This window comes from Columba livia, chromosome W, assembly GCF_036013475.1.
Source record: "Columba livia isolate bColLiv1 breed racing homer chromosome W, bColLiv1.pat.W.v2, whole genome shotgun sequence".
NCBI lineage: Eukaryota > Metazoa > Chordata > Aves > Columbiformes > Columbidae > Columba > Columba livia.
In genome coordinates, this window is record NC_088641.1 from 6,509,001 (window position 1) to 6,533,369 (window position 24,369).

The 24,369-nt window shown below is 42.9% G+C and overlaps 1 protein-coding gene across 15 annotated transcripts in view; it reads left to right on the forward strand.

The window, feature by feature from the left end:
- The window catches only part of LOC135577076 (protein FAM219A-like), a 182,421-nt gene that overhangs the window by 33,633 nt on the left and 124,419 nt on the right, over nt 1-24,369 (forward strand). The gene's annotated exons all lie outside the window — the stretch shown is intronic.

A 24,369-nucleotide genomic window follows, 5' to 3' on the forward strand; every position in this document is an offset into this window, starting at 1 on the left:
TGGAAGCACCCCAAAAATCAATTTAGACAGGTGATAAGCTCCAAACAGACTTTATTCTAACCAGAATTTTTTAGCAGAGAACCAACTAGAAATGGGGTTTATCCGAAATCATTCAGCACTCCGACAAGATTATAAAACACAGATTTGGATACTGGTTGGGAGTTCAATTGCTACACAGCCAATTCAGACTCAAGAGATTCCCAAAACTTTAGAACGATGATTCAAATTGCACATCTACCCACTCATAAGAAAGTGAGGACTCTCAAGGGTACCCAGAAGATATGAACACCCACCAGTAAGGCAACATGTCTCAGTCCTCAAGGAAATTTCCTTTGATGGCACGCCAGACCTAAGGAGGAGAGTCGTCAACTGCAGACCTGTTGCTCCAAGGAAGACCAACTCAAAGGGTGTCTCTGGCAGGCTCAATTTATACCCTAGTGGAATCTGAGCTTGTGGTCATTTATGGTAGTGGTCTAGAAACTTCTCTCAGCTGAGGTGTTTCATTGATCAAGGGGCATATACATAACCATAGTGGTCCATTGGCCTGGAAGTTTCTGGTTCTTTCAGGGGGAGGGGGGGATGGGAAAGAGGTGCACCTGCCACACATCCACCCTGTGACCACAGTCATGATTCAACTGGTCTCTTTGGAGTGGTGGCTCAATCACTTCTTGCCTCTAAAGTTAAAAGGGAGTGCAGTTTCAGTGAGCTTTAGTGCCCACTGTGAATCATCATTTCTCAGTTATCCTCCAACTATTACAAATACTATCAGTAATCAACAATACAATATTGATCAACAAGTAATCAAGGATAGAATTATAACAACAATCATTAACAGCAACAGGTAAGTAGATAAGCACCATCCTGAGGTTGTAGAAGGCTGGTTAGCCATCCTGACAGAAGAAAGATGAAACACTTTTCCCAAACAATTAGTTCCCAGTGTGGCAACAATTGCCTCTGAGTCATTTGCTGCTTTCTTCATCTCGTTGATTTGGTCCTGAAGTGGCATTGATACATTCCGGATATGGACACAGCACTCGTCTATCGACATGTCCAAGACATCTGGCTACTACTGGTTCTTCTCCCACATTTATGCTATTATTCTGCATTATTTATTTTTTATTTCTTATTATTTATTATTAAATAGCTCTTCTGCACAGGTACATTTAAAGGCAAAGATTCCTTGTCCAGTTTGACACATTTGGCCACTTTCAAAAGAGAAAATATTTGAGTCATAACCATAGCAACAGAAACAAAAGTAGTGCCATTTTTAGAGAGTCCCCTTTACAGGTGTACAAATTTAGTTCTGTATCTGTAAGTTCCATTATGCCAGAACCCAGTTCATTACCATCACCATCCACATTAACAACCTTAAACTTGTTTCAAGTGTTATATGAGACAGTTTCTTTATCTGGACAGCTACAATAGCTGCCCATTACTTCTTTAGAAGACCATGTGATTTGGCCATTAATATTTCCAGCCTCCGCTACAGCATCAGGGTTTCTGTTATACTTCAAAGAGTCCACGTTGGCCACTGTCACCACCATTAAAAGGAGTGACAGGGTGGTCTGTTTCTCCATTGTCCTGTACGAAAACACCAAACTCACCTCAGGCTTTGAAACTGGGCTTTCAGGATAGAAGTCAGGGATTATCCACTGAGCACTAATACAATGGGTTTTCCCACTGCTGTCCAGAGCTTCCTAAGCATATAAGCCTTTGGGTTTTGCCAAGGTCATGGGCACAATGCTGATAGAGGGCAGCTTCACCATGACAGGTTGGCCCACATGTGTTTTCAGTGGAGGCTGGTCCTTTCCATTATTTGGTATAGAATCATTGTCTATTGGTGGCCTCTCAGGGCAAAATGCCCTGATTTTGGGGCTTCCTTAACTCCCCCAGTGGTTATTGACAATGAGGACTGCTTGTGTTAACTGTGTGTCCCAAAGGGGTTGCAAGACATCAGTATGCTTTTTAATCAGACCCTTAGTCCACTCCATAGTTCACTTGGCTTGGAGGTAATACAGTATATGGAACACCCACTTAATACCCTCCCCTCGAGCCCAATCTTGAACCACTGCTGACACATCGGTAAACCAAACCCCTCATGTGTCTGAATTTTGGATTAGCTCAGGCGCCTCCTCAATTGGAGAAGGCTTACAAGGCAAGCTTAGCAGGATTGAGTCAGGGTTCACGGATTGTTGGAGCTTTGAAACTTTGACAGAGCCCTCTTTCAATGGCAATAGCTGACTAATTCCTTCCAAATAGACATACCACTTCCATGTTGTTGCTTTCTGCGCCACCCCCTTGAGGAGGAGCAACCCTTTAAGGACTGAGTTTAAGAGTGGAAAAGGGCCTTGCATGATAATGTCCTGTGATGTACACAATCCCTCTACCTCCATAACTGCTCAGGTGAGTGAGAGAAGTCCCTTCTCCCACTCTGAGTATCACTGTTCAGTTTCCTTGAATGTGGTGGAAGAAAACGAGGGTCTGACCAGCCCATATGGTCCCTTTTGAAATATGCCACAATAGGAAGCATGCTCTGCAAAACCCCATTTCACCTTTAACAGATCCTGTGGGTGCAGCAGGCCTAGCTTCTCATAGATTTTAAGTTTGTCTTTTAGAATATCAAGGGCCTCTGTATGTTGTGGGGTTCAAACCCATTTCATGTTCTTCTGAAACAGGTCTTAAAGAGGGCAGGCAATCACCAAAAATCCTGGTATGTGTTTTCTCCAGTACCCCAATGTGCCCAATAGGTGTTGCAACTCTGCTATTTGGGGTCTGCCTCTTCTCAATAGCTGACAGGGCATCATCTGGTACTGTAATAGCTCCTGCTATCCACCGAGCCCCTAGGAATTTAATTTCCTGTCTGGGACCTTGTAATTTGAAGGTGGAATATCTAATCCATTTTTTGTCAATAGGTTCCAGATAGTCTTGGCTACCTGCCCAACCTGTTCCTTATTTTTTTTGCCCACCAGGATGTCATCTATATATTGATGTATGTGAATGCCCAAGGGCACTTTCACAGTGTTGAGGATTGCAGCTAGGGCATTGTGGGCAATAGTGGGAGAGTGTCTATACCCTCCTGGAAGCTGATTCAAAGTGTATTTTTTCCCTTCCCAGGTAAAGGCAAATTTGAGTTTGTCCTCCTTTCTTAGGGGAAACATGAAAAACATATCTTTGACATCTAGGGTGACCATCCATGGATAGGCTGCTGCTTCTATCGCAGTCATCACTGAAGTTATGTTTGGGACAGTGGCTGTTAGGGGTGGGGTGTTACTATTCAATTTTCGATAATCAGTGGTTAAGCATCATCACCCATCAGACTTGGGAAGCAGCTCCATGGGAGAATTATAGGGAGAATGAGTGCGGCTGATTATCTGTCTTTTTTCAAGATCGTTAATGACCTCTGTAATGCCCTGTCTTGCTGCACTCAGCAGGGAGTATTGTGAGTACAGGTTGTTTTGGACAGTTGCTATGAGGGAGCAAGCTGTAAAGTTCTAATGCTAGCAGCTTCTTTAGGCTGTAGCCGCGTGGGAGCGAACTGCAAGGTCCCAATGCCAGCAGCTTCTTTAAGCTGAAGCAGCACGGGAACGAGCTGCAGGGTCCTAATGCTAGCAGCTTCCACCCCATGGCTCCCAAGTCTCCATACACTACCGTTAGGTAGGCACCATCACTTTTACCCACCAAAATATCAAACCCTACTACATTCCCCTTATAAGGGCTCAGGGTGACCTCCACAGACATCATTTGCTTTTCCACAGGCAGACAAAACTGAGTTCAGGCTAAAGGACACCTTTCTGCTACACCTTTTACCTATACTATATTGATGGCTTTTTTCTCAGTGGTTTGATCCCTAACTCATCAGCTTGCTGTTTGTTTAAAACACTGATTTGAGCTCCTGTGTCAATTCAAAACTCTAAACTTATATGTTTTGGACCCACAGGAATATGTATATAAGGTTCTTTGTTAGTGGGCCATTGACAAGAATTTCACAGAATCACAGAATGTTAGGGATTGGAAGGGACCTCAAAAGATCATCTAGTCCAGTCTCCCTGCTGGAGTAGGAACACTTAGATGAGGCTACACAGGAATGTGTCCAGGCAGGTTTTGAATGTCTCCAGAGTAGGAGACTCCAAACCCCCCTGGGCAGCCTGTTCTAGTGTTCTGTTACCCTTACTGAGAAGAAGTTTCTTCTCAAATTTACCAGCAAAGTGGGTGGCCTTGGCCCAAATCCTCAGCTTTTAGTTTTTTAACTCATTTTGTTCCCCCCACAAAGGCATGAAAGGGTCAAGTTTCCCCTCCTGAAGGGGGGGAGTGCAGGTGTCAAACCATTTTTTTTTCCTCTAGCAAGTCCACCATTTGCCAGATGTGCTTGGTAAGCTATCCACGCAACATCGCTCAGGGCACCTCCAGTGCTACCACTTTCTCCAACAAGTTGTTCCTTCCTGGATTGGGAATTTGATCTGGTTTGCCTTGGGAGGGCTCAGACTCCTGGGGCGGTGGGCATCTGGTGCATGGCTCGCAACTGGCTTGTCGGGTGCTCCTACTCCCCTCTGTGCCACCTGGATCACTCCATCCGATTCCTCATCCGTAAGTAACTTCATTATGTAATGTTTCTGCCCATGCGAACATGTACGGGCAGATTTTGTATTTCTTCTGCTAATTCCAACAATCCTTTTCTTAGAAAGACTCCAGGTCCCCAGCACCCTTCCGTCCTGTCATTGCTTGACAGTTCTTCAGTCTCCATTTCTCCCAGTCTGTGCAAAAACTGTTCGCAATTCACTATGCTAGGGTCCTGTCATAGGGCTGCACAGACAATGGCTTGGGGTTTTCTGCCCTGTGGACCGGTGTGCCTCTCCATTTTAATAAGAGGTCACATGTCTTTTCTCTCCAATTCCTCCATTTTGTCAGAGTTACTTTTGTCAGGGTCTCCCCAGACGTCTCCATCCTGATCCTTGTAATCTGTACCTGCAATCAACTTTTGACTTTTGGCCACATACATGTCAATAGTGGTCTATTGAACTAGAAGTTTCTGGTTGAGGCAGAACAGGGGGAGGGGCAGGTACACCTGCCACAGAGACCAAAAGCAATTGCAGCATAAAAAATACCTTGCTTTGTTTGAGCAATGCCTAGCTTTTTTGGTCACCTTATTGTCATGGTTGAGACAGACAAACGATATAGACCAAGTTCTTCCAGGATGAAAGTAGTAGATGCCATTTATTGCAACAAGTGCATTTTTATACAGTTTTACCAATTCATGTGTCTCTTCACTATTGGTTACAAGTTACAGCAGTAACATCTCATTGGCTATTTTTGCTATCATCAGTGTTACTCTTCTACTCCTTTCTCTCTCACGGATACATCCTTAACATCTCCAGATACCCCTTTACTCCTATCTTTCTCATGGGTAGGCCTTAATATCTTCAAGGCTGATTTCTGTTCCCATGCCCTTTGTCAGGGAATTCACGGACCCACCATAGTCCCACAATTACCCCTTTTTGTATTTATGCTAAAAAAATTGCCTTAATTGTCTGCTGCAGGGCCCTTTGCAGCAGAGAAATCATGCATGGCAACATTAGTAACACAGTCACAGCAATCATCAAGACAATCAGTCCCATTTTCACTACTGATAACCACCCTGAAAGCCCCCAACCACTAAACAATTTATTTAACGAATCCCATCAAAATCTTCATAGCCATGTCCCTGAGTTAATAACAAAAAGTCTATTGTGGCTCTATTCTGCAGTGTAGCATGTCTTACAGAATCTACATCTAACAAAAATCCACTTAAAGCCTTAGAAGTTCTGTTAGTTCGCTTAGCTAACCAGCATCCTAATTTTTCTGAAGTATTTAAAGCTTTAGCTGTGCCAACACCAGGTACAAGAGATCCCAAAACTCTTAACCCTGATCCTCAAAAATCTACATTATCATCACATTTTGACTCATATACATGCAAAAAGTGTTTTTCTTGTCTTGCTCTTCTGCGATCTATTATCATAGATACATTGGGCGTTAAGAGAGTTAATAGTCCCAAAATACACGATCCTTCAACAGCATTAGAAGGAATTCCTGGCCAGGCTCTGTCTCCACAGATAAAGAATACACCATACAGGAGGTTTTGGGGTTGCTATCCCACATTATCAATGACACCCCTTGGATTCTTCTGCGAGGCATTACACCACTGAGTTTCATTTCTATAGTCACCGAGGGTAGCATTAACATTTTGCAGTTTTATCCATTCATGTTCTTGTATATTGTTCTGACACTTTTCACAAACCAGCTGGATACAAGTGTCCACGGGCATACATGCCAGCAATTCCAGTTCCTGTGGTTCAATATCTGCGTCCGGGAGGCAATTAATCCAAAGTGCCATGTTGGTATTATTAAAGTGCGTTGCAATGCCTTTGCACTGACCACCATTTTGAAACAGTCGTGTGATGCTGCTGTAGTCATCAAGGGGGATGCCAACCAAGCATGTGTGGAACAGGTTTTCCGGAGATGCCATAGCTAGGCATATGGAGTCCTGGTCAGTCATGTTGGCTAAAGTAATCCACATGTTAGTCTTTGTGCAGGCATCCAAAATGCAGCAGCTGCAGCAGTCACTGTCAGGAAGATAACATAAGTTTCACATATCGTGCCGGCAACCATTGCGGCCCTTGATCTGTAAAGAAACAAGCATAGCCTCTCCCCCTGGTTATCAATTGATGTGGCCTTTTCCATTGACCATTAAATAGTGATTTGACCATAACTAATGTAGGTTCTTTCGGATTTACCATGTTTTTGGGTCATACTTGCAAAGTGTTTCATCACAGGGCAAATTTGGGCTGCACCACTTAGATATAAGTGATTCATCACATACAATGCTTTTGACAATTGGTTTTGTGGTGTTTTCCCTACTTCTCCCCCCTTTTTGTTTAAAAACAACAACAACAACAACAACAACAACAACAACAACAAAAACCCACACAAAACAAAAAAACAGTTCAGAATCAGATACGTGCATTGGACCTTGACTACGTACTCAGAATCACAAATCAAATTTAGAGGTTCCTCCTTAAAAGGCTCTAAGTAATGTAAAGCTGTGCCAAGTTCTGCTAATTGGGTTGAACCTTCAATAATTTTTACAGAATGATGCCAATTGTTATCTTCCCGCCAAACCACTACAGCTTTATGAGACTTCCCAGAACCATCAACAAAAACTGTGCAAGTATGTAGGATCAGACCAGATACAAGTATGGTCTGTGACCTGATGTTAAAGACTTGCAGGTTCTGCAGCAATTTACATTTAGGCATGCCAAAAACTATACTGTTAAGAAAATCACCTAGTGCAATTTACAAGGACATAGATCGCAAATAAAAAAAATCAAAATTAAATTTCACAAATGGTACATATATGACAAAAGGATCATGGCCTATTAAGACTTAAATTCATTCCCTGCATTTCTTGATCAGAGTAACAATCAGTATATCAGTCTGTTAGCATTCTCATCATACTGTCCCACAAGAGCCACAGGTTTTTTCTATGTTGTAGCTATAAATAGACAAATCTGCAAGTCCAATTGAATGCAGTCAGCCTGTAAGGTTGTCATAAATTCATCCCTCAAAATCTCTAACTCCATTTTGGCTGTCATATTTATTGGACATTGTTTTCCCTTACCGGATCGAAGTCCTGTTTCAGATCAATCAGTGTAGTATTTGCTTTATTGAAACATTGGCTGTTAATACTAGTGGAAATACAGCATTCAAAATTTCCTTGGAGATTTCTCACTTACAGCAAGCAGATCTGCACCGTCCAAGCAGCTTCTTGTAGGACATGCAACTAAACAGAATTCTCAGAAAATGTTATTTGAGCTTGCAATTTACTTAACAAATCTTGACCCAAGAGAGGTATAGGACTTTCTGGCAAATACAAGAATTCATGTATTAAGACTTTGTTCCAAATTTGGCATTCTATTGGTCTCAAAAAACGGCCTTTCTTTCATTCTCTCCCATGACCTCAAAAACTAGCATGGTGAATTTACTGGGAGGTCTCTTACAACTAGTTACCACAGAATAAGTCTATTTAAAAAAAAATTTTTTTTTTTTGTTTAATTTCCCAGCTTCATTAGAACTGTGGATCCACTGGCAATGCCTTTAAATTTCACCCTCACACTCCTTCATGCAGTATTACAGTTCTCTAGCAGTAACATTGCTTGGGGGAGGGGCGCAGGGGGGAATAAAACCTCCCTCTCGCCCCGTTCTGAGATGGCAAGACGTACAGCCCAGCATGAAAACAAATCAGTTCAAACTCCACATCAAACCAACCTGGCTCCACTCCACATCCAAATTAGTACCAGTCTGACCCAGAGAAGCACTGAGCACTCTGACCCCCAAAGCTGACCAGTGTGAAAAGACTTACCTCAGCAAGGAGGTAAAATGATGAGCTCTTTCCCCAGATGTGCCAAAACCTAGGAAACAAGACTGAAGCAAAAAGAAACAACACCAACAACCCCTGATTCAAAGCCAAGAAGCAGCACAGTGCCACAACAAGGATGGATGACAATACTTCAGGAAAAAAAAGACAGAGCGGGGGGAATAAAGCCCCCCTTTCTCTGCTTAGCAGCGGGCAACCAGATTTTTCCTTTTTTTATTTCGTTCTTTTCTTGCTGCAGTTTAGATATAGCCAAGGCCACGCGGGTGGCGTAATCGCTGGTATGAAGTGGGAGGCTCTGGCAAACTCCTTGGTTACAATGAGCTGAGTTTGTCTTGCAGCTTGACACAGGCCTGAAATTTATGTTCAAACTGTACAACACAGGCCTGGGATATTTTGCTTTTTTTTTCCCCAATTAATTCCAACCGTAATACACTTTATATGCAATTCCAAGTAGCTCAGCAGTAGTTACATTCCTTAGCTCCATTTACCTTTTGCAATTTACAGATGTCAAAAACCAGCATATTAAACATCAATCCGTTATTCCATTTTCCTAGATCCAAATCAGTTCATATTCTAGCAACTTTTAAACACAACCTCATACAATACCAAGTTCACATCCATCATAGCATTTAGGATTTGTTTTGTTTCTGGTTTTGGTGTGGTGGTTTTTTTTGTTTGTTTTGGTTTGTGTTTGTTTTTGTTTTTGTTTTTGTTTGTTTTTTGTTGTTGTTCTTTTTTTTTCAATGCAAATCAGAGTTTAACAATTTAAATTCTTTTCTGGTCTCAAAATGAGCTAATTAATTTACAGTACCATACTTCACCCCATTTTTTCAAAAGTTCTGCAGAACAACATTAATTGCAATATAGCACTAAAACCCAGAATTCCACATTTAAGCCGCATTCAAGTACAGTGTCGTTTCAAGTGTTCTTTTATCAGAATATTTCCCCAAAAGTTACTCTAATGTGTAAGGATGCATCCTAAGGGGGAGCAAAGTGGTATTTTAGCAGTGGAACCAGTTCCCATTTTGTAATTATCTCCCCAAACAAAATTCTTTTGGTACCATTTAAATATATATTTATGTGAACTAAAATACTGAGCTCAGATATGAAAACCAAGTACCAAGTTCAAATATGCAAATGGATCACAGTTACACTTATTCAAGACAATATCTCAGTTTTTGCATTGCACCTTTGAACTGCTTACCGCCAAGCCAGGTGGAGGCACCACTGGGTTTCCCTGACAAAACAGGTCAGTGTGTGCTGGAGCCCAATCAGCACCCGCCCCCCTGCCGCCGCAGCAAGCTGGACTGGGCAAGGCTTTTATTAGTATCTCATCTGGTGCGCTACGACTGTTATCCCAAAACCAGGATTCTTTGGTGTGCATACAAAAGAGCCAAATTTAGTACCCCGAGATGAGACACAGCCTATCACAGAGTTGCGCAAGTCTGAATGCCGGAATAAAGGTAGCATGCTAGAAAGAAAAATAACAGCTACTACACAGAAAATTTTACCATCACATTCATGCAGTAAAGAATTAAATTACTCATGATTTTCTGTATTATCACAAAACGCACATTTTGAGTCCATGGATTCTCATTATTTAACAGTCTGTGAACTCACCGTACCACACAACAAAGGCCTACTAAAACTGCAACATGCTTAAACAAATACCCACAAAGAAAACAGGTTAATGAGGAAAGCATCTTGCAGACTTCAGCAAGTTTACTGTGACCTGTGTGTTATCAGTTAACTCTCTCTCAGCTTGTTGAAGTTCTAACCGTTCTGCCTGTACAACTGTCTGCAATGATCTAATGATCTCTTGTAGAGATTTATTTTGTCCTGCTCTTCTCACCTTAAAAACAACATTAATTGCAACAAAGTATTATACTTCAAGGTTCTATCCTCCGGCCACTTTTCCCATTCATCTAACTTACACAGCAGCCACCATTGACCATAATGTTTCACAAGATCTTCCTTCCTCATATTTCCAAGTGCTTTCCTGTGTTTTAAAACACCTCCCAATACCGATTTCTTAGGAATAGGACTGAAAACAGTAGTTTCTGACCCCATCTCGTAAGTAAAAACCATGAGAAGAGGGAGGGAGGGAAGGAGGGAGGGGAAGCTTGATTTTCAGAGAGGCAGTACACAGAAGCATGTAATATGTACTGTAAAACCTGCGCTCAACATGTTGATAGCAAACATTAGCATTCTCTACTTCTAATGTCAACACTAGTGCGTCCTTAGCTTCTGTGTTTTCAACCTGCTTAGTGATGGCCTCTTGAAGACGGTCAATAAATTGCATGTAATTTTCATTGGGACCCTGATTAATAGTTGTAAATGATTTTGCTGCTTTTTCGGTTTCAGGCACCTTTATCATAGCTTAATATGCAAGGTACGTTGACCGCCTCAGGATTTCAGAAACTTATCGTGCCTGTAATTGTGGTGTGTCAATTAGTGTCTCTTCCAAGAGTTGGGGGATACCCGCCCCTTTCAACGAATCCCCATCGTTCCATCCTAAATGATCTAGAGCTGTTACATCGCATAGGTCTAATTTTGCTTGAGTCTTTAATGGTTTTTATCTGATCTCAGGGTAACATGTACACATACTCCTTTTTCTTTTAACTTTTCAAGCAAATGCTGCAGACCCTCATCCTCATCCAAGTCATCAGATAATGTGGACTTGAATGGTGCTGGAGAATCATTAGTAACAGGGTGGTTCAGGGTTTGGAACAGTGACCTTTTTTTTTTCTTTTTTTTCTTTTTCAAATCTAGCCCAGAGAAGCCACCCCTCTCCACTGTCTCTGCGTGTTCCCATTGCTCTTTTAATCCTCTCAAAGTCTCTAGCAACAAGTGCCATGTTGTTAACAGTTCAGTTGTTTCTTTGGATCTTTTAGTAGTGCTTTGCCCCATAGTAACATAGTCCTTCATTAAGTCAGTTCCAGAAGGCTAATACCCTGCTTCTTCAGAAGCACCTTCCATGCTTTCATGTAGATAATATAATACCCTCTTCTTTAGATAAGTTCCACCCCCCCCCCCCCCCCCCCCCGTTCCCGGTAGCTCACCAACTCTTGGCGTGGTGTCTTTTCAAGGATCCGGATCTTCGGCAGCTCACCCCTGCTGCTCTATCAGCTGTACCGGGCTCCATCTCCCCAGCTCATCTTTGGCTGTCACAGCTTCACTGCTGTCTTTTCTTCATGCGAGATTCTTCTTCATACAGGATCATGTCGGGGTCACCATGTGTCGTGGTTGAGACGAACAAACGACATAGACCAAATTCTTCCAGGATGAAAGTAGTAGATGCCATTTATTGCCACAAGTGCATTTTTATACAGTTTTACCAATTCATGTGGGTGGCAGGAGATTAAATGTTTGGGGATTTAACAATGCATAATGAAAAGATAGGAAGAGATAGAGGGAGATACTTAGGGGTGTAGTGTAAGGGAAATTTCAGAGACAGATGCAGAAACATTTTACTGGAGAAATCTGGATTATGATATTATTGCTTATTGTTGCAATCTCAACCCAGTGATGTCTGTCAAGTGGTAACAGATAATCAGATAGAACTTGCCAGGCATTTCACTGGCTAAAATAACTGGATTTAATTATAAATATGTAATTATCTATTTTAAAGATTTAAGACAAATACTTAATTCAGAATCAACCTGTGTGAAATAAACTTGCTACTGTATAAATAGAACATTCAGAAGAACATGTAATATCCACATTTTGCTGTCAAACTAGCGAACTGGAAAAGTCGCTATCTGAATACTTGGTGCCTAGGTTTGATGTGCAAAGCCCTAGCTTCTCTGGGGCATGAGGAAGGTTTTTCAGGTTATTAAATTGAACTAGTTGAATTTTCACAGCTGAGAAATCAATTAGGAGTTGGAAAAAGGGAAGAAAGCTTACTTGTCTTCAAGCTGTGAATCTTTCACAGGTCTGAGGCACAGAGACACGTTTGTTCTGAAATCTTGTTGGACCTATGGTCAGAAATTTGATCAATATTGCAACACATTTATTCAAAATGTGCATTTATAAACTTAGATGTGCAGTGCTTTTAAGACTTTTTGTTGCTTTTTAAAAGTTGGATTTGTGTGTTTGACCTCCAATTGCTGTTCATATAGAGTTTCAGCAGAAGAATGGGAATTTGGGGGAGGGAAATCAGATTAATTTATCATGACATCAGAGACTGGATAAACATAACAATGGGTGATTACTTTTGCAAAGCAAAAGTAGTAGCAAAATAGTTACTATGATGTAAGACTAGATTTAGTGGCAAATTGAAAGGTAACCTTTTCTGAAAAATGGGGAGACCAGTCATCAGAGTAAAAACTAATAATGCATAAATGTGAAGTTAGTCAGTGACTTAAATTTATGTTCCATGCTTACTTTTTTTTTAGGTCACTGATGTTAATAAGGATATAAATCACTTAAATTCATTCTGCTATCTTTACCTTGCATTTCAAGGAAATGAAAACAACCAGTGCTGCAAAGGATGTACTAGCAGGAGCAAAGATGTTTTTTCCCTTGCTAGTTCTATGTAGCAAGTCATTCTAACCTGTTGAAACCCCATGCTTTCATGCTCTTGTGATCAGTACAGTACAGCCCAGGTCTTCTTTCTAATGTTCTGTAAAACTTTATGGACCCTTATGTTTCAACATGTTCTGTTGGTTGAGTTTCTGTTGTTCTGGTTAATAAATGCTTATTTGCACTACTTGCTGTTTGGTAAAGCTTATTGCTAGAGATTCAACTGTTCTAATGTAGTTGTGTTTTCTCTCCCCATAGGAGAATGTCTGCTCATGAAATCACTGCAAAAAGGAAAATAAACTTTCCTCCTTAAAATGGCTGCCCATGGACTAATAATCATTCTATTATACCATGTCTTCACTTCATAGCTTCAGTCCTAATACTGAGGCATAAATGTCATCAGTCCTGGCTTACTGCAGTGGTAGGAGGATAGACTGGATTTTCTGGGTAGTCTGAGGCCTGAAAATCCTTCTGTTAGCATCACCATAGACACAATACAGTGTACTAAGTGTAACTGGGGGGAAAGGGCTACAGTTGTGCATAGGGCAGGCACATTCTTCCAAGAACCTTCCCACCTCCACTAGTGTTTCAGACCCTTTCAGTGAATTAGTTGTTCATCACATCATAACAGAGTATAGCCACTCAAGTGTGTACAAAGTCATCTGTCACCTGATTTTGGTAGTGTGTGTGCGTCTCACAGGAGAGTGGTGCCTTGGCAGCCTGTCTTTGAGAGTGGTCTCTCCTCAGGCCTGATGTGGGCAGTGATGGGCATGACTAACAACCTACCAGCCAGGTTCAGTGCACACCATCTGCTTCTCATAGAAGTGCTGGGTAATGATCTCAGCGTGTTTCACGCCCTGGGAACTTTGTACAAACGTTATCATATGGTGGATAACAAGGAAGTTCTAAATATTTTCATCCTACAGAGCTGCTGTGAAAGCAGTAGCCAAAGCAGGAGTGGGTCAGATGCAGGCAGTCAGCAGAGATGGTGATGGCGTGGACTAAAAACGGTCACTCCACCACACACAGCACTGATAGATTTGAGCCCTGGCATGCTAAGCTTCACTTGCTCAGCTGTGCTTGTCCCTATGGAGATAAGCTGTTCTCTCTGCACAGCCCAGGACGTCTTTCCCAGCCCTCTCCTTTCTCTGCCACCAGGCTGCAGCTCTAGGGATGGTTTTGCTAACCACTAATTTCTTGTTTCATTCAAACAGGGAAGGGTCTTGTTGGATGTAGCTTTTTACCCATGATCTTAGATTTCAGAGCTGCTCTCTGTAAAGCTACAGTGCAGGGGAGGCTCATCTTATTCTATTCAGATAGAGCTATGAAACGTAAGTTGTTGTGATCTGTAAACCCTCATCCTCCTGAGGTCCTTCTTGCTGGCTGTGTGCAGCCAGAGTGGGGCAGCATCCTCTGAGCTGGCTGAGAATGGTGGGAAAGTGAAAGGGAGGGGAGGAGAGGAGAGGCAATGCTTGAGGACAACAGAGCAGGTTCAGTCTCCCAGAAACCTGTTTCTCCCTTCTCCAAGATCACACACTGATCTGATCTGATCTGATCTGATCTTCAAGAAAGGGTGCTGATACAATAAAATCGGCAAATTGAGGAAACTTCTAAAACCAGGGTTTAAGGTTTTAAAAGCAAACATTCCATTTAATGACGCGTGTCAGGCACCCACGGGGATAGCTCCACCTAGTGAGGACCTTGAACGATTCCCAGACACAGGTTATATCCACACAGATCATACATATTCATTGCGTTTCCAGGAAATCCTTTGCATATGCATTAGATTCCTTTGTTATTCGGCTTGTAACCACAAAACCAGTATGATCTGGTTCTTGCACTGGTATCACCATCTTATCTTCTGAGAGCAAGGGCATTCTCTCCTAACCTTCTCCTGTTTATCTTAACAAATACCATTCTTGTGACTTAACACCTAGTAAGTGCCTAAATCCTAACATCTGTGAACCTTATTCTTATTAATTTAATAATTGCTTAAAATCTATGACCCTTATTCTTATTATTTTATTACTAATTTCTGATTTTAGGTGCAAACTTCAGGAAACTTGGACACTTGATTTCCATGAGGCAGAGTGCTGGAACAGGTAGAGTAGAATAGCTGTTTTGGAACTCATATACAGGGCTCAAGAAACACATTTACAGCACAGCAGAGAGGAAACAGTCTAGGAGGCTCCTAGAGTGTATGGAAGACAACTTCCTCACACAGCTGGTCAGTGAGCCAACTAGGGAAGGGGCCCCCACTGAACCTGTTTTTTGTAAATAGAGAAGGACTCACAGGCAATGTGTTGGTTGGAGGTTGCCTTGGGCATAGTGATCATGAAATGATAAGAGTTTTCTATTCTTGGAGAAGGAGGGCGGTCAGCATAACTGCTACTTTGGACTTACAAAGGGCAGACTTTGATTTGTTTAGGAGGCTGGTTGGCAGAGTCCCTTGGGAGGCAGTTCTAAAGGGCAAAGTAGTCCAGGAAGGCTGGTCACAATTTAAGAAGGAAATCTTAGAGGCACAGGAGCAGGCTGTCCTGGTGTGCTGAAAGACAAGCCTGTGGGGAAGAAGGCCAGCCTGGCTGAATAGAGAGCTTCGGCTGGAACTCAGGAATAAAAGGAGAATTTATAACCTCTGGAAGATGGGGCAGGCTACTCAGGAGGACTACAAGGATGCAGTGAAGTTATGCAGGGAGAAAATTAAAAGGGCCAAAGCTCAACTAGAGCTGAGCCTAGCTAGTGCCATAAAAGGGCACAAAAAATGCTTCTACACATACATTGGCAACAAAAGGAGGGCTAAGGAGAATCTCCAGACTCTGGTGGATGCAGGAGGAAACAGTGAGAGATGAGGGAAAGGCTGAGGTACTAAATGCCTTCTTTGCCTCAGTCTTTAATAGTAAGACCAGTTGTGCTTCTGGTACACACCCTCCTGAGCTGGAAGACAGGGACGGAGAACAGAACAAAGCCCAAATAATCCAAGGGGAAATGGTTGACGACCTACTACACCACTTAGACACATACATGTCTATAGGGCCAGATGGGATCCATCCAAGGATACTGAAGGAGCTGGCAGAGATGATCACTAAACCACTTTCAATTATTTATCAGCAGTCCTGGCTAACCGGAGAGGTCCCTGTTGACTGGAATTGTGCGAATGTGACACCTATCTACAAGAACGGTTGGAAGGAGGATCTGGAAAATTAGAGTCATGTCGTTCTGACCTTGGTGCCAGGGAAGGTCATGGTACAGATCATCTTGAGTGCCATCATGTGGCACATACAAGACAAACAAGTGACCAGACCCAGTCAGCATGGGTTTATGAAAGGCAGGTCCTGTTTGACTAACCTGATCTCCTTCTATGACAAGGTGACCCTCTTAGTGGATGAGGGAAAGGCTGTGGACAGTGTCAGTAAAGCCTTTGACACTGTTTCCCACAGCTTTCTCCTGGAGAATCTGGCAGCTCATGGCCTGGATGGGTGTACTCTTCACTGGGTAAAAAACTGACTGGATGGCTGGGTCCAAAGAGTTGTGTTGAATGGAGTAAAATCCAGTTGGCTGCCAGTCAGGAGTGGTGTTCAGTGGCTTCAGTTTTGGGGCCAGTTCTGTTTAATATCTGTATTGATGATCTGGATGTGGGGATTGAGTGCACCCTCAGTAAGTTTGCAGATGACACCAAGTTGAGTGGGAGTGTTGATCTGTTTGAGGGTAGGAAGGCTATACAGAAGGCTCTGGACCAGCTGGATTGTTGGGCTGAGGCCAATTGTATGAGGTTCAACAAGGCCAAGTGCTGTGTCCTGCACTTGGGTCACAATAACCCCATGCAACACTACAGGCTCGGGGAAGAATGGCTAGAAAACAGCCTTGAGTCTTATGAGAAGTGGCTGAGGGAACTGGGGCTGTTTATCCTTGAGAAAAGGAGGCTGAGGGGAGACCTTATCACCCTCTACAACTATGTGAAAGGAGGTTGTAGCATGGAGGTTGTTGGTCTCTTCTGAGTATCAAGTGATAGGACAAGAGGAAATGGCGTCAAGTTGTGCCAGGGAAGGTTCAGGCATATTTTTTTTTTCACAGAAAGGTTTGTAAAGCAGTAGAACAGGCTGCCCAGGGAAGTGGTGGAGTCACCATCCCTGGAGGTGTTTAAAAGATGTGTAGATGAGGCTCTTAGAGACATGGTTTAGTGCTAGACTTTTGTTATGGTTGGACTCAATGATCCTGAGGGTCTCTTCCAACCAAAATGATTCAATAATTCTGATGTCACAGAGCTGGGACAGAAGACTTGGAGAGAGGCATTGCATTGTGTGCCATGGCTGCTGCTGGAATTAAAAGATGTTGGGATTCCTGCTAAAGTGGTCCTGCTCTTTAGGTATGCTGGAGTCCCATTTAGTCAGTACCTGCAGAAAATAAGGTATCTGAGTTGGCTCTTCCAGTTGGTTTCATTGCTGGAGAGGAGGAGTATTATCTCTTTGAACCCATGTTTGTTGGGTTGTAAAAAAGATAGGTTTCTCCATTGTCTTTTCTCCTGTTCTTTTTTTGATATTTTTCAATAACTGATAGCAGCTAATCAGGCTGTTCCAAAATTAGCAGAGTAAAACAGAGATAGTTTTGTTAAGTTTTCCTGCTCACCATCCTTTTCTCTGCCCTAACAGAAGTACCCAGAACATCTGTTCTTGCTGTGATATTGGTGGGCAGAGCACAAGCTGCTGCACAAGTCCTGTCTGTCTGCAGAGTTAGGACAGCATTGCGTTGCCTCACACATGGAAGCAGAGGGCTTCGCTGCTTTCACATGGAAAGTTAGCTTTTTCCAGCAGGTGTGATCATCTGTTGGGGACTGAGTCCTGTCTGCTATTTCTTTTTGTATTGGCCTACATAAGTAATTGCTAATAATATCTACAATTTAAACCAGACCACCAAGGTGAAAAGTTCTGTCATCCTTCATCAGTGCCTTAAGACACTGAGGCACCAGAGATAATCTTATGAAAGGAATTGGCAAATTGACAAGTCTTTTTTTTTTTTTTTTTTTAATTTAATTGACCTTTTATTTTGGTGATCAGTTGTAGCCACTGACCCTTAAATGAGACAAAACCCTGAAATCATTGTCTTGGACAGTAAATACCTGGACACAGTCTTAAATACAGTGATAGACTACAGCTGTAAAAGCTCTTAAATATAAAAAAAAAATCACCTTCAGCAAGTTAGATTCTTCCTCCTGAAACTTGCTATATGGGAGCTGAGACAAATGCAAAAGGAAAAGGAGTAAAATGTAAAAGAGGTAAATCTGTTGCTGTTCTTCTCATCTAGTGACTCTGGTGCAGTGTTTCAGGCTATTTGCTGTTTGACAAGATGAGTATACTGGTCCTAAAAATGTTAATAAGATTTTTGTTTTAACTTGTTTTAACTTGTTAATTAAAAATTTCTAGCTATGGTTATGACCTGCAGGAAAATGTTTAACTGGCTGTTTTCCCTAGCTGGTTAAATGTCTTCTTACTAGAAAAGAAGCAGCATGTATGCTTATAGGATTTGAATGCCTCAGACCTAGTGTAAACCAGGATTCCTGTGCTTAACACTGCCCCAGAAATTTTCACAGGTGGCATTCGCGAGTCAGCTCTCCATTTCAGCACAACAGAGCAAGCACTCGCCTGCCTCTGCTCTTCCCTCAGTAGATGGATGCAGACAGTGTGAAGCAGCAGAAACATACTCTGCTCTGATGGAGCATGGGCATATGTTTCCTCATAGAAGTTGTGGAGTCTCTGTCCTTGGAGATATTCAAAAGCCATCTCGTTATGGTCTTGGGCAACCAGCTCTAGGTGGCCTTGTTTGACTGTGGGTGGGTTGGACCAGATGATCTCCAGAGGTCACTGCAAACCTCAGCCAGCCTGTGATTCTTCTCAGCCAGAAAAACAAAGAGGGGAGGGATGCATCCTCACAGTTGCAGTAAGGCATGCTATGAATCAGCAGCTAGCAGAGGTGTAGCAGGCCAGAAAGGAGCAGTGGGGCATTTGCAGCCATCAGCTTGTGTTTGGAAGAAAGATGGCCAAGGCATGAAAGATGATGCTTGATGTTCCCAGATGAGATGAGGGTGACTAGAGATTGTGCATGGAACCAAAATGTGGGCTGGGTCTGTTGTCAAATGGGAATGCCTTCTGTCAAGGTTTAAAGCAAGGCGACAATAAACCGTGGCAGACGCTCTCTGTTACCCCTTCACCCTCCCTCCACCCTCTCCTTTAGATCAGAAAGATGATAAGGAAGATAAGGAGGAAGGAAGAGAGACTTAGACTTCAACTTGGAAGGTTTTAAAGGGTTTTACTAATGCTACTAATAAATAGAGAATATATACAAAATATGCAAAACCAATCTTGAATGCTCGATATGGAGTTGGCCTCACTCCAGTGGCAGCAGAGCTGGGTGGGCAGAGCTGGCATTGCTCCAGCAGCTGTAAGGCAGGCACTCGGAAGTCATGGGTGGGACTTCACAGCAAACCGGAAACTGGTTGCAGGGATGCAGGGCCTGAGGCCTATAGATCACAGACACGCAGAGAGGGTCCTCTTTAGATGTCGGCCATGGTCGAAGAGAGCTTGACCCTCGTGATCACCCTCTTATATAGGGGGTATGACAACTATAGGATGGAATACTCAGATGGTCAGTTTTAGTCACCTGTTCTGTCTGCCCCTCCTCAAACATGCCCCTCTCAACTATGGGATGTGTGGAATTCTTGGCTGTCATAGCAATAAATCTAAACATGAGGCTTCTTCAGCATTCCGTTGGTCTTGACCTTGGCGATATCAGCACGAAGCACAGTGTCTAAGAAAAACATGCAGGCAAAAATTCAGAAAAGTACAGTTACTTAGAAGGCACTTAGCTGAAAGGAAAATTCACTAAAAGAGAAACTGGTCTTGTTTTTAACAAAACCAGGATGCCTTCACATAACCTTGACTGGATTTCCAGCATCCAAACAGTGTTTCCTGCTAGCTGCTAGAATTCTCTCCCATTGGATTATTGGATGCTGTGCTAAATTCCACTTGTTTGTTTGCAGTTAAATGCCCATATAATTTTGTTTAGATAGTCTGAAGAAACTGTAGAAACTCACTGAGTGTTTCTTAGTGACACCTACTTTCCCATCTGCAGAAATACAACCACCTCTGGAGAGAGCAAGTACCCCTTGGGCATGTGGGGCAAAGGGAGAAGGCGGCACTTTATGAGCAGGAACATTACCATCAGAGGACAGGGCTTTCCTATTCAAGTGGAGAACACTTCAATACCTAGCACAGGCACGATTTCTGTGGTACTGAAGACCACCAGAATAATATTTCTCTTTGTCCAATAGTATTTTGAAGGGAGTGATCTGTCACTGCACTGCAGCTTCCTTTTGAAATACTTAGTTGAGGCTGAAAACAGTCAGAAGCTCAAATTCATATTTTGACAGGTTAAAGCCAAAATCTGGAAATATAATCACGTCTGTGTACAGCCATTATTGAGTTTAATGAGAACTGTATGTCTGCAACAAATGGCACCCCATTTGTCTTAATCTAATCATCCATAAAATCCTCTACTGCTAAAATCATCTCAACAAATTTGGGGTGAATCTCTGGTTGAAAGTAACTGTCTTATAGCAGTGGCCATCTGGAAATGCCTGTTGCAGCATAGCTGCAGAGTGTCAAAAAGTGGGTAAAAAATGACTGAGGTGTGTGTGCAAGAAAACCTTTAAAGCAAACACTGTTGGAAGAGTGAAAAATATTCTGTTTACTAATGTAGATTGGAATTTTCTGCTAGTTGAGAAAAATGCAAAGGTCCCTTAACAGCTGCAAGCAAACAACATGTGGTTGATTCTAAAATTAGTTAATATGTAGCATTTTCCTTTATATTAATTTCTCTTCATTTCTACCATTACAGCCAGGATGTTGTTATCGTAGAATGTCTTGAGTTGGAAGGGACCCACAAGGATCATCTAGTCCAACTCCTGTCCCTGCACAGGACAGCCCTGCAGTTCACACCATGTGTCTGAGGGCATTGCCTAGTCTCGAATACTGCCAGGCTTAGGGACCTGACTACCTCCCTGGGGACCTGTTCCAGTGCTCCACTACCCTCTGGGTAAAGAACCTTTTCCTGATGTCCAACCTAAACCTCCCTTGGCACATCGTCCTGCCATTCCCTTGGGTTCTGTCGTTGGTTGCCAGATAGAAGAGATCAGTGCCTGCCACTACTCCTCCCCTTGTGAGGAAACTGTAGACTGCGAGGAGGTCTCTCCTCAGTGTCCTCTTCTCCAGACTGGACAAACCAAGTGACTTTAGCTGCTCCTCATATGGCTTCCTCTCCAAACCCTTCACCAATGTTGTGGCCCTCCTCTGGACACTCTCCAGTAGCTTTATATCCTTTTTATACTGTGGCACCAAGAACTGCATACAGTACTCCAGGTGAGATCGCACCAGTAGAGCGGGACGATTACCTCCCTCAAACAGCTGGTAATGCTGTGCTTGATGCACACCTGGACACAGTTGGCCCTCTTGGCTGCTGGGGCACACTGTTGGCTCATGTTCAACTTGCTGTCAACCAGAACCTCCAGGTTCCTCTCCACAGAACTGCTCTCCAGCATCTCATTCCCCAGTCTGTATGTACAGCCAGGGTTGCTGTGTCCCAGGTGCAAAATCTGGCAATTGCCCTTGTTGAACTTCATGTGGTTGGTGATTGCCCAGTTCTCCAATTTGTCTAGGTCCCTCTGCAGGGCCTCTCTGCCCTCAAGAGTGTCAACAGCACATCCCAATTTAGTGTCATTGGTGAACTTATTTAGTATTCCCTCAAGTCCTAAGTCATTTATGAAGACATTGAAGAGTGCTGGCCCTAAGATGGACCCCTGCAGAACCCCATTAGTGACTGGTCGCCAGCCTGACATAACCCCTTTTAGTATAACCCTTTGAACCTGGCCCATCAGCCAATTGCTCACCCACTGTATTGTGTGTTTATCCAGCTGTATGCTGGCCACCTTGTCCAGGAGGATACTGTGAGAGACAGTATCAAAGGCTTTCGTGAAATCTGAAAATATCACATTGACAGGCTTCCTTTGGTCAGCTAGGTGGGTAACCTTGTTGTAGAAAGAAATTAAGTTTGTTATGCCAGACTTTCCCCTCATGAACCTGTGCTGTCTGAGACTGATGACTGTGTTGTCATTCAGATGTTTTTCGATAACTCCCAGAACAATATTTTCCATGATTTTGCCAGGAACAGAAGTGAGGCTGACAGGCCTGTAGTTACCAGGGTCATCCCTGTTGCCCTTCTTGTAGATTGGGACAACGTCTGCCAGCTTCCAGTCATCCAGGACCTCTCCAGATTCCCAGAAGCATTGAAAAATCACTGAGAAAAGTCTCGCTATGACACCAGCCAGCTCTTTAACACCCTTGGATGAATCCCATCAGGCCCCATTGACTTGTAGGGATCTAGCTGAAGTAGCAAATCCCATACAAGTTCTGGATTCATTGGGAGTTTATTGTTCACACAGCCGTGGTTCTCTAGGTCAGGGCAATGGGGGCCCCCAAGTCCATCTTCGGTGTTGAAGACTGAGGCAAAGAAAGCATTAAACATCTCAGCTTTATCTATTTCCCTGTTAATAAGGTGACCATGCTCATCGAGTGATGGGCCAATGTTATTTCTACTTTGCCTTTTATCCTCAATATATTTTTAAAAGCCTTTTTTATTGTCCTTCACAATATTGGCCAGCTTCAATTCTAATTAAGCTTTGGCCACACAAATTTCCTCCCTACGGTAGCAAGCGGCATCTCTATAGTCCTCCCATGGTGCCTGACCTTGCTTCCACTGACCGTATACTTTCTTTTTTCACTCTATTTCAAGAAGAACCCTGTTCAACCAGGCTGGCTTTTTGTCTCGCCTGCTAGATTTTCGGCATTTTGGAATTACCTGGTCCTGTGCTTTTAGTAGGTGGTACTTTAAGTAAAAAAGCAACCAACATTGATGGACCCCAACACCTTTGAAAGCTTCTTCCCAGGGAGTCTTACTAAGTAGTTCTCTGAGCAACCTGAAGTCTGCTCTCTTCATATCCAGAGTTGAGGTCTTGCTGGCGGTTTTCCTTTTGTTAGCATAGATTTTGAACCTGACTGCTTCACTGAGGCCAAGGGAGCTACCAGTCACCACTTCTCCCACACGACCATCTCTGTTAGTGAGTTATGGTCCTAAAACTCTTTCCACAGGCACAGTGACATGATTTTATCTCTCAAATAGCTTAGAGTTATCCTTGTCTCCCCATCAGCTGGAATCTGGTAGCACAACCATGTTATCTGCAATCATTTTATGCTGACTTGTTAAAAAGTCTTCCCTTTTATGTCTTGCACTCAGAAATAAGCTCAGGGAGAACCTGAATTATGGCCTCAGAAAACCCTAAATTTCTTTTTGCTGATGAGCTGAGAGCCACTGGCATGATGATGCATCACTATGGCCAGTCTGGAGGTGGGAAAATTTTCGGAGCCTTGGACAGAAAATAGGACAACAGTACCACAGGCATAAAACTGCCCCTGTGTTAGCTGATCTGCAAGGTAATGGTAACTTCTGAATAACGTAACTCCAGAGAGCACCTGCTCTTGCTTGAGGGGATCTTGCAGAAAATTTTTAACTTGACAGCTGTATAAAATAAACTACTTCTGAGCAGACACACCTATCTTGGGACATGTGTCTGATTCTGCAGAGGTGATTTGTATGGCAGAGAGGTAGTAATCCTTAGAAAGACTGTAGCCAGCTGATAAAGCATGAGAAACTTGTCACATTCGAGTGAGTTTGAACACTGAGAGCCAATTGTGCTGTGTAGATATAATAAATCAAATCCTCCTCTCTGCAGAATATTACTGGGGAGATGCTAGTTAGTCTGATAAACATCGCAGGTAATGGATGGCCAGTCAGTTGCTGTTCTGAATGTATGAGTATTGTGTATCTAAGCCTAAGGTGAGATCTAGGCACCTCCATTCCTTAGGTGGATCTCGCTGCTCTGCATGCAGTACCTGCACATGGTACCTGCTCTGGGTAGAGCTGTGTTAAAGCAGATACGAACACAGCAAGGCATATGGGACATAGCTTTCATGTCATATCATTAAAAGAGAGTATTTTATAATAGATAAAGTCTCATTTTTGAAAGCCCTTTTTGTTGGGAGAATGTGATCTGGAATGCTCTGCATCCAGGGAGCACTGAGGGCATGGACACAGCTGGGGGGGAAGGCTGATAACACCGTTCTGTGCAAAAGCCCCAGGCATCTTCCCTTTTTCTCCAGCCTGTCCATCTGGTGTGGCCTATTTAGTGGGACAAGCAGTAATATGTTTAGCTTCTCTAATCCTCTTGTTTATGTTAAAACTTGTGAGAATTTTAATTTTAATCTCTTGTTGAACATTCCTGATCAACAGAGTCACAGAAGTTATCAAATTGTCTAATTCCTAGCTTACTGCCTTAG